Raw genomic sequence first — 10,024 nt, 5'->3', positions numbered from 1 at the left:
AAGACCTCTCTTGCTCCACAACTTTCCCAGCTCTGATACAGAATCAATGGTGATTTTCAAAGACAGAGGAGTCTTGCGAACGGGTGTGTGTGGGGGGGGGGTGTAAAAAGTATCCCTTTACAAATTAGTGGGGGAACACCTGAGACTAATATAACACCATATGTTAGCTACACTAAATTAAAATAAAAACAATTTAAAAGGGATCAATTAGTGGGGGAAATGACGCTTAAGAAATGTGGGGCGGGGTCCCCAATATAGAATCTGTGAGTTTAGACTGCCCTCTAGCGGGAGAATTAAGTTAGACAGTCTACGGGAAGTGAGAAGCTTGAAGCAGCACTCCAGGGTTAGCACTAAATACGGTACAAGATAGCCTTCCCCGCTGGTGTGTGTAATGCAACGTGAGGAAAAGCGGATTCAGTTCCTGCTACCTCAGGTGGGAACTTTGCAATGTTAACAAGCCAAACTTTCGATTCAACTTTCAAATTTTGCCGTTGCCTATATGATATAATTGTTCTCCTTGGCCTGAAATACTGGTCAGCTGTCTCCAGTCTGGCACGTCCTGTGTCTACCTCCCTCCACCCAAGCCACACTAGCCTATTCACCATCCTTCAGAGCCAATTTACCCTCCCCACTTTTCTTCTGGGCTTACTGTTTTCCTTCCCACTGTGCCTAGTTTACTGTTGTGGAAATAGTAGGTACTCAATAAGCAAGTTGAGGGGTCAATCTCATTCAGTCTGTTCAACTTTAAACAGCAGGTTTATTATCCTGAAGGAAAGGCAATACCATGTAAGACAGCCACTGGGCGAGGGAAAAAAAACCCTTCAAGGCCCCTCTGTTCTTTCCCCTTCAGGGAGTCTGGACAGATACCATTTCCCTTCCTTAAAAGAAAGTTAGGTATAATGTATTTCATAAAAACAGAGCAAGAAATTTTCCTTAACACAGTGGGTGCTCAAGAAATGTCTGAATAAGCAAATGACAAATGTCTGGTGGCTCGTTACAATTTACTCTGTACACCTCTGACAGTCACTTTTATAAATTCAACTCTGACCATGTGTTTTTCTTGCTGAAAGCTCTAGGGCCCCCATCCTCATTTTATAACCACGGCCTTTCAGTCCAGGCTCATCTCCTGCCATGCTGTCCTTGATTCTTATGACTGCATTCATTACTTTGTTAAAGTGGTTTGCTTAAGCGTCTGCCTTCTTTCCTAGGCTGCAAGGGAGATCGTGTCCTATTTATCTTCTCCTCTAGAGCTAGCCCAGGACCTAAGCCATAATAGATGATCAATAAATGTTTGTTCAGTTAAATCATTCCTTCCTGTTGCATTTTGAGTCTGTTCCTTCTAATCTTATTCACAGTGGGGAAAGTAATGGCGCGGTAAGACTTTAGATTTAGAAGGTATCTTACAGGACAACCAATCGATTCCCTCATTTTATAGATGTGGAAACCCAGGCCTGCTCAGGATCACATAATTTGTTGGTCTTTGTTCTAAAAGAATCAGACAATTGTAGGAAAGAAATCCCTCCAACTGAGGCTGAGCTGTTTTGTTGTTCATTGTGTTCAGAAACCTCAAGTTCCCAGAAATAAAAAATGAATTCCCTTATCAGTTTTCGAAATTTCATAATCCTGTGTTCCCCACCCTCTGCGTCAGGGTTGATGAAACTGATTTTAGCAAAGACGAGGCCGATCTGGAGGCTTTTGTTCTAAATTCTCCATGTTGCTCCCACGGGTGCACACTAATACTGCTTGAAGAGGGCTCCTCTTGTGAGCCTGACCGGAAAACTGCAACTTGCCTGGTAGGCGGGGAAAGGCAAAACTTCGATCAAAACCTAAATTAAAAGTCTAAGCTCATTTTCTCTCTATCTAATACTTGGACCCACCTTCCCACCATTACTTTTTATCGTCTTATATTAGCTCCTCTATTCATGAATCAAATGCGTCTTTCCTTCTTTTGTGCTGAGGAATGCTTATCTAACAGCTACATCATCTAGTGAATGGAAATGTATTTTTCATTAAGGGGAAAGATACTGTAATCTGGTTCTGCAGAGTAACTAAAATTAAGAGGTCCTACCAGCGAAGTGATAGATAGGAGACAGAAGAATTGTAAGAAAAAGAGGTCGCAACTCTATGTCTGGAAGTTTGATGTTGGTTGCCTTGTCTTGTAAGCTATTACTGTTTCGTTTCAGTTTTGTAGATATTGGCAATTGAGCAAACATGAAATATGAGACAACTTGAAGAACACGTATCTTAAGTAAATGGAGAAAAAGATAGAAAAGCGAACATTTTTCTTTATCGTGTCAGAAAATGTACTTTAAATGTATTTCACCGGAGAAGTAACTTATTAGAATTATATCAAGTAAATAGAAGAGCAACCCCTTCTAAGAGCGCCCGGATAGCTCAGTCGGTAGAGCATCAGACTTTTAATCTGAGGGTCCAGGGTTCGAGTCCCCGTTCGGGCGTGTGTGGTTTTTGCCCCTTACTTACATTACTAAGTATCACCATACGAAATTCTTGTCATGAAACGTGCTTCCACTTCAAATTAAATTCATTTTTTCATTGCTTTTAGAATATGCAAGGTAAATGTGTTCTCAGGGAAGAAAAAAAACTGCGCAAAATCACTCAATTTCTTGGCAAATATGGAGGTTTTTGCACTGTGGTTTCCCATTGAGACGGAATTTGTTTCTCAGCTTGTTAATAATTGAAGAAAAAAATAAACGTGAAAGTTAAAGCAAAGCGCCCGAACAGGGACTTGAACCCTGGACCCTCAGATTAAAAGTCTGATGCTCTACCGACTGAGCTATCCGGGCTCTCACAAGAGACAGCTTCTACTATAATACCTTACATAAGAATAAAGAACCTTGTGTAATCGATTTCTTTCACCTGTATTTTGTGAAACTGTTTTAGACCCGAGAAAGCTCAGGATCCCTGCAACAAAGAGAAACAGAAAAACTAAATCGTGCACTTTTCTCTAGCGTTAGCAGCTACTTCAGAATTGCGAGGTATTTATATGCCCAATAACCATTATTACGTAGGCTTCTTTGATTTGTAATCTCTCTCCAGGATTAAGAGGACGCGAGGTATACCACTTTTGAAGCATAGTGGCATCAGATCTATTTTACTATTGATAATAGGGTGGCTATCAGTTCTAAAACCGACCCGACAAAAAGAGTTTAAGAGAGAATATAAATAAACTGCTCGGAAACTGCTGGATTGAACTGCGTAGTTTGGAGTGGGAGAAAGGACCCTGCAGAGGGACGGTGTGATTGTCCTGTATGCCCCTTGAAGACATCCAAGTAATTTTTAAGTGACGCAAACCCTGGAGGAAGTCACCAGCCGTGACCCCTGGGGGCAGAAGCCCTGCAAGCCAGAGAGTCAGGAAAGTTAAATGTGCCGGCAGAGATTTCATTGGTCAGAGCACTGGAGGCTCTTCTCTTCCACAGCCATCAGCAACCTGAGCGCTGCCTTCTGCTACAGAGCGGGCCTTGAGAGTCACGCACCATGGGGCTTAGGGTGGGACTTTAAAGAATTTCTGTTAGCTGATGTTGCTCTCCCTTCATTCCATCTGCTTAACTCCAACGCTTTAGGAATGATTGTTCTGGCCCAGAAATTTCACTTGCAGGAATTTGTCCTAAAGAAATAATCAGGGATGTATAAAAAGATTTGATTACAGGAAAGATCGTCGTGGCATTTTAACTGGAAAATACTGCAGTTGACATAATGGCTATACAAATTATGGTACAGCCTTAATACGTGGAATATTATGTAGCTAATTAATAATCACGTTATAGAAGAATACAACTTGGGAAAAATTGCAAACTATTGTTAAGTTAGGACATATTTCAAAGCAATTTTTAAAAAAGGTGCATATATGTACATTGAAAAACTGAAAGGATGAATGTTTCTACATAAAGCCTGGGTTCTGAATTTAGGTGCCCCTGTTTGAAACCTTACTTCCAAAAACAGACAAACAAAAAACAACCTCACTTCCACCGTGTGTTCTTGAGCAGGCTACTTCTCCGTGTCTCCAGACAATAGAAACTGTGAGAGTTCCTAAGATAGTTTATATAAATTGTTTAGAATGGTGTCTGACAAGAAATAAGCAATCATGAAGTCACAGAAAGACAATGGCAAAGACGTAACAAGCACAGACTACAGATTCTGCTCTTTCTAGCATTCTAACACTATCTACACTTCAACACTTCAAATAGTTTTAACAATTATTTTCTTATCGAGGTATAATTGACATATAACATTAGTTTCAGGTGCACAGCATAACGATTCCACATTTGTATACATTGCAAAATGATCACTACAATAAGTCTAGTAAATGTGTCGCCACACCCGGTAACAAGTTTTTTTTCTTATGTTGAGAATTTTCAAGATCTACTCTCTTAGCAACTTTCAAATATGCATTATAGCATTATTAACTATAGTGACCGTGCTGTATATAAGGCTTAACATATTTGACTGGACTGGGGGGAGATGCAGAGAATTTTGAAAGCTGACCATATTGAGTAAATTCCAGACAAAAAGAATCACTTTATCCCCTGAGTAACGGGGAATTATTAAAAGTTTGGCTCATTTATGTTTCGATTTCTCACTCAAAGGGGCACACATTAGATTTGTTTCATTCGTGCTACAATAAAAACAATGACAAGGACCACCACATCAAATATTCTCTGTAAGAATCACATTTCCAGAATTAATCATCTGTCCAGAGCTAATGGTAAAATGGTTTCTAAAATTAGCAGATGTGCAGCAGGATGCTTAGTCATTAAGTTAGGCATATTAGAATGCCTTTCCTTTGCTCAAAACTCTTTGATTCTCCCCTACTACTTTATTCAGTGACACATGGAACTTTTTATAACAGCATTCAAAATCCTCCACAATCTGGCCCCGGCTGACTTTGCTGGCATCCCATACCCATCCCAATAAAAATATAATGCAAACCACAGTTGTTATTTAAAATTTTCTAGTAGCCACAACAAAAAAAGTAAAAAGAAACAGAAGGAATTATTTTTAATTATATATTTTATTCAACCCAATGTATCCAAAATGTCATCCTTTTGATATGTAATCAATATAAAACATTATTAATGAGATACTTTACAGTATTTTTTTTCCTAAGTCTTTTTTTTTTTTTTAATGGTGGCACTAGGGCTTATTAAACCGTGCCTTAGTATAGGCCCTGCGGCTTGCCCACAGTGCTCCTGATGTATAAAGCCTGGATGTTCTGCCAATTCTTCTTGAACAATGATGCTAAGTGCATGTTGTACATGAGCTCATCATCTGTCATCTTCATGTGGCCAATGGTCCCTGCCAGACACAGCACCTTCCTCATCTGGAATTTGATGGTGGACTTCACTTCATCCACTTTGGCCACCATGTTCTCGTTGTGGGTCAGTAAGCAGGAGAACTTGCTAGCCTTACTCAGGCCTGGCCCAGGATGCATGGGATCTGCTTGATCAGAGATTCTGAAGCCAAAAAGGCATCATACTTCTTGGCCAGCTTCTTCTTTTTTTTTTTTTTTTTTAAAGATTTTATTTATTTATTTTGACAGAGAGAGACAGCCAGCGAGAGAGGGAACACAAGCAGGGGAGTGGTAGAGGAAGAAGCAGGCTCCCAGCGGAGGAGCCCAATGTGGGACTCCATCCTGGAATGCCAGGATCACGCCCTAAGCTGAAGGCAGCCGCCTAACGACTGCACTACACAGGCGCCCTCTTGGCCAGCTTCTTGACTAATTTTCTATTCTTGTTGAGTTTCTTCAGCACCTCAATGTCCATGTGGGGAATACACAGCCTAGGACTCATCACAGTGCGGCTGGTCCCTCAAAACACATACGGAGAACTTGGGGTGGGGAGTGGCCTTCAGCCTGACGGTGCCCGAGAAGCACTTGTTCTTGTAACGGTCATCGTTCTTTAGGCTGATCTGCAGCTCCACCGGCTCCAGAAACTTCCGGCGCTTGCCCTGGTTCCCCTGCAGGACTTCCCGCCCTGCCTCGTACGGGGTATCTCGGGGATCTGCTGCTCATGGTTCCTCGAGCCGCATTAACTGGAAAAAAGCCCTCCTAAGTTTTCGAATCTCAATTTGGACTAGCCACATTTCAAGCCACGTGTGGCAGGTGGATATTATATTGGACAGTGCATTCAATACCGTGCCAATCTTTTACTCAGTAACCAACACTTTGATCAAAGTAGATTCTTTTCAGTTTTAAGACCGTCTCTTCTAAATTCCTCATCTCTTTCCTCTCCCCATTATTTGTGCCATGTTTCTTCAAATGAACTTCTCCCATTTCTGCCTCTTGAAATCCTATTCATTTTTTAAGGTCCCACTCAAATGATTCTTTTTCTACAAAACCTTCAATGATTATGTTAAATAGGAAGGAAAGATTAATTCAAGAGACTATAGATAGGCTCACATTCAGCTTATAGATTCAGTAATAGAGCCATACATTTATTTTTCAAATGGAAAAAATAAAATTGGATCTCCATGTTGTCACATGCACAAAAATCAATTGCAGATGAATTAAAGGCCTAAATGAGAAAAGTGAATCTTTAGAACTTTTAGGAGAAAGTATATGAGAGTAACTTTATGACCTCAAAACAGGGAGAATCTTCTAAATGAAAAAGAAAAGAAAGTGAAACATAAAATAATTAATAAATCTGACTTCATTTTAAAAACTGTTCATCAAAAGACATTAAAAAAGTGAAAACAAGTTATAGATTTGAAGATCTGTGATACATATAATCAAGAAGGATTAATATCCCATACAGAACTCCTACAAATCACTGAGGAAAAGACAAACCAATAGAAAAGTGGGCAAAAGATATGGACAGGCAATTCACAGGTGAGTAACCATGGTCAATGAATATGGAAAAATGCTCAACCTTACTAATAATCATGGACCACCATGTAAATCAAACCACCATGAGAAATTCTCACGTGTATCAGATTGGTTTTTTTTAAAATAATCTGACAATAACAAGGATTGGCAAAGATGTGGAGCCACAGAATCTTTTTCTTTTTATTGCTGCACTTCTACTTTATTCATTTTTTTAAATTTAAAATTTGTTAGTTAACATATAGTATAATATTGGTTTCAGGAGTAGAATTCAGTGGTCCATTACTTACATACAACACCCAGTGCTCATCACATCACGTGCCCTCTTTAACCCATCACCATCTAGCCTACCTACCCCCCATCAACCCTCAGTTTGTTCTCTAACATTAAGAGTCTCTTATGGCTTATTTTCCTCTCTCGTTCTTTTCCTTTTCCCCCTTCCCATATGTTCATCTGTTTTCTTTCTTAAATTCCACATGAGTGAAATCATACGATATTTGTCTTTCTCTGACCAACTTATTTCACTTAGCATAATACACTCTAGCTTCATCCAATTTGTTGCAAATGGCAAGATCTCATTATTTTTGATGGGCGAATAGCATTCCCGTGTGTGTGTGTGTGTGTGTGTGTGTGTGTGTGTCTGTGTGTGTAGGATCACATCTTCTTTATCCATCCGTCAGTTGACGGACATTTGGGCTCTTTCCATAGTTTGGCTATTGTCGAGAATGTGAGCAATAGCATCTTATACACATCCACCAGGAGTGTCTACTTCTACGACCACGTTGGAGAGCACTGTGCTATGATCTGATAGTGCTGACGATGTTTTGGACCCACTAATTCTACTCCCTAGAGTGCACAAAGTACAAAAGTGTCTATAGCAGCACTGTTTGTAGCAGGAAACAATTGGAAACACCTAAGTATTTATCAAAGGAGATGAATAAAAAATTGTGGCGCATTCATTACCGTTAAGTGCTGAATTGTGTGCCCCCCCATCTCCAGATTACAATGTTGAAGTCCTAACCCCTGAGCACCTTAGAACGTGACTCTATTTGGAGGCAGGCCTTTTACAGGGGTGATTAAGATAAAATGAAGTCATACAGATGGACCCTAATCCATTATGGCTGGTGTCCTTATAAGAAGAGATTAGGACACAGACAACTTACCAGCCAAGGGGTGAGGACAAAACAAGAAGGCAGCCATGTGCAAGCCAAGGAGAGATATCAGAAGAAACCAAATTTGCCAATACTTTGATCTTGTACTTCTAGCACCCAGAACTGTGAGAAAACAAATTCTATTGTTTAAGTGACCCAGTCTGTGGTATCTTGTGATGGCAGCCCTAGAAAAGCGTAATTACTATATAACAATTAATTACACAATTCAATATATTACTATACAACACTACTGAACAATATTGAAAATTAACTATACATGATTTGACATTGTGGAACTTCACAATGATCAGCAAACATGCAAGTTGCAGTAGAATACACACAGTTTGATGCCATTTATAAAAATCTTAAAAGCACAAAATATTTTTAAGGAATATACACATATATAAATCCTAAAATCTAAAGAGGTGCACAGCAGAGGTAAATACCAAATATAGAAGAGTTCCCTTTAGAGTTGAAGGAGGGAGATGCCATAGGAGAATGGACTATAGGAAACTTTTTTTGTAATAGGTAAAGTATTGCTTTTAGGAAGAGTGGTGGGGAAAAGGAGATCATATTCTTCTTTATACCTTTTTGTATGTGTGAAGTAGTTCATTATGATTTTTTAAGAAAGGCTATAGATCAATAACATTGACTTCTAGTTCCTTTAGAACTCCAAGGGGCTCTAGAAAAATCATCTGATTTAGCCATTTTATTTACAGACTGGGAAACTGAAGAACTGTGTAACTTTCTGGTTTCTAGAAATAGCTAGACTAAACCCAGATTTCCTGTCTCTTTATTAAACGATTTTTGAGTACAGTTCCTAGAGAAGGAAGTGGTGATCACTGAGTTATGAGCTTGTTAAGCTAATTTCATTTTCTTTTTTGGTAAGTTTACTTGATGAGGAGAAGAAATGTTCTAATTATGTTTTATTTTCATTAGAGCAAGTCATTTGATGAAGTTTTATGAACTCCTTGGGGAAGGATAGTGAAATGTTGCCAGATATTAGGTAGGATCATTAGAGGTTTAAGAACAACATTTGAAGATGAATGATTAATCACGAATCAGTGTCAACCATGAGGGGAAAAACTCTATTCTTAACCATGTCCTATTCAACATATTTATCAAGACTTTCGATAAAGACAAATTAAATATGTTGATCAAAATTTTGCAAAATGCAAAAGTAAACGAGCTAATCTCTCTCAACCTTCCAGGCAAGGTTAATTGCACTTACCACACTCTCTTTATCTGGACTGACTTTTCCACTAGACACATTCCAGGAGTTTGCTTTGGAGTCTTCTAGGTTGATGCTTGGCACACAGTAGGTGTTCAACAAATGTTTGTTGATCTTAAAATGAGTTGCTGGAGAGGATCATAATTCCAAGAGTCCGGAAGACAGGAGGAAGAGGCCTAAACTAACTGGATACTATTTTAAAGGTACAAATCACTATTAGGGAATTTTAAAAAACTACACCAAAATTAATTGCACAAAAAAGAGAGGAGAAACAGTTGAGAGTGGTTCACCTAAAAAAGCCCCTCCCCTCTATTTTTTGAGAGAGGTGGTTGCTGACTTCAGGCCCTTTCAGAGCAACTGTGAAAAAGGAATTAATTCTTCAGCTCATTTACAGAATCTAGATCTCTCAGCTATGCGGAAGGATATGCCAGAAATAGAGCAAGGTGCAATGTGCAAATTAAGGGAGGTCATCGCCCCATTTTATTTAACATGGGTCTGTACCCGGTCCTGGCAGCCACATTTTAAACAAGTTAAACAAGTACTTGTTCAGAACATGGTGACCAGGGTGGCTTGAAGCCACGTCAAGTAAGAAACAGTTGAAGGCTGTGTGGGGATTTTTAGTTTGCAGAAAAACAAGGGGCAGGGTTAGGGATGGAACATGGGAACTGTCTTCAAATGACTGAATAGTATTCATATTACGAAGAATGACTTCTTATTCTGTTCCCCCAAGTGTATAACTGAAACCACTAGAAATTGCAAAGTAACATACTTCAGCTCAGAAAATCCTCTAACATTTAGAATCGT

General features: G+C 39.3%; 2 non-coding genes and 1 pseudogene across 2 annotated transcripts; 1 reads left to right on the top strand and 2 right to left on the bottom strand.

The window, feature by feature from the left end:
* The first annotated feature begins 2,383 nt into the window (after positions 1 to 2,383).
* TRNAK-UUU (transfer RNA lysine (anticodon UUU)) lies at positions 2,384 to 2,456 on the top strand. The gene has a single exon. It is a non-coding gene; the product is annotated as a tRNA-Lys (tRNA).
* A 275-nt stretch (positions 2,457 to 2,731) lies between these two features.
* TRNAK-UUU (transfer RNA lysine (anticodon UUU)) lies at positions 2,732 to 2,804 on the bottom strand. Its single transcript has one exon. It is a non-coding gene; the product is annotated as a tRNA-Lys (tRNA).
* A 2,250-nt stretch (positions 2,805 to 5,054) lies between these two features.
* Positions 5,055 to 6,024, bottom strand: LOC123785697 (large ribosomal subunit protein uL1-like; annotated as a pseudogene).
* Positions 6,025 to 10,024: the final 4,000 nt, after the last annotated feature.

This window comes from Ursus americanus, chromosome 2 (assembly GCF_024610735.1).
Source record: "Ursus americanus isolate L20-20 chromosome 2, mUrsAme1.1.p, whole genome shotgun sequence".
In the NCBI taxonomy this organism is placed as follows: Eukaryota; Metazoa; Chordata; class Mammalia; order Carnivora; family Ursidae; genus Ursus; species Ursus americanus.
Note: the sequence above shows the minus strand (reverse complement) of the source record. Positions and strands in the feature narration are given on the sequence as shown.